The sequence below is a fragment of the Alligator sinensis genome, unplaced genomic scaffold, assembly GCF_000455745.1.
Source record: "Alligator sinensis unplaced genomic scaffold, ASM45574v1 scaffold389_1, whole genome shotgun sequence".
Classification (NCBI taxonomy): domain Eukaryota; kingdom Metazoa; phylum Chordata; order Crocodylia; family Alligatoridae; genus Alligator; species Alligator sinensis.
This window is the reverse complement of record NW_005841951.1, coordinates 1984724-1985663: the sequence shown is the minus strand read 5'-3', so window position 1 is coordinate 1985663 and position 940 is coordinate 1984724.

The following is a 940-nucleotide window of genomic DNA, read 5'->3' as shown; positions in this document are numbered from 1 at the left end:
CACCCTCTATCGTGGCTGCTGGCTGCTGTTCATGCCCCCCTGCCAGCCAGCACCTTCCCCCCCTGGGTAGGCTGCAATGGCAGTGAGGACTGCTGGCTCCCAATGGGGAGCTAGCATTTTATTTTATTTGTCTGAGTTGATTTTGTGGGAAGTTGTGGATTTTGCTGTTTCTGTGAAATCGCGAATTAAGTAGGTCCCTATTAATTGCATGTTGTAAGCAGCTTAAATATATCACAGTTTTGGCCATTTTCCAAGTTTTCTGCAGTTCATACATTTCCTATTTGTCAAGTAGCAGCTAAAGCATGAAATTATATATGTTCCTCCCTTGTTTTTCCTCTAACCTAATATTTTCACTTAGTATTGTGAATCCAAGAATTTTCAGTTTTATCTTGGTTTTTGCAGAAAAAGATAGATTTCCCTTAACAAGAATGTATAGTCTGTAGCAGTCTGGTACACGTTCAACTTCCTCTATTTGCAGTTCTTGTCCAAAAAAAAAGAAATCCACCACTCAATCATGCATCTTCCCCTGACTATAGATGCAACTAGATTATAATAATTCATGTTAACTTGTCTTCACTGTCCTTTTCATTGTAGATTTCAAAGCGCTTTACAAGGATTCCCCATTTCACTGATAGGATAATTGAGAAAAGTGAACGGAATTGCTTAAGGTCACACAACAAGCCAGTAGTTCGAGAACCCAGGTTCTCGCACGCTGGGCACATCTACACAAGATGCTACGTCGCCATAGCGATGAGCTATGGCAACGTAGCTCATGGCTATAGCAACATAGCATCAGCAGGCACTAATCGTGATGCTGCCATTACTGCAGAGCTGCAGTACTGCCATTACTGCTGTGCTGTAGGGTCAAAAACAACCCATGTGCTGCAGTCAGGGACAACTGTGTAATCAGGGGCATGTGTAGATGCACCCACTATTTATC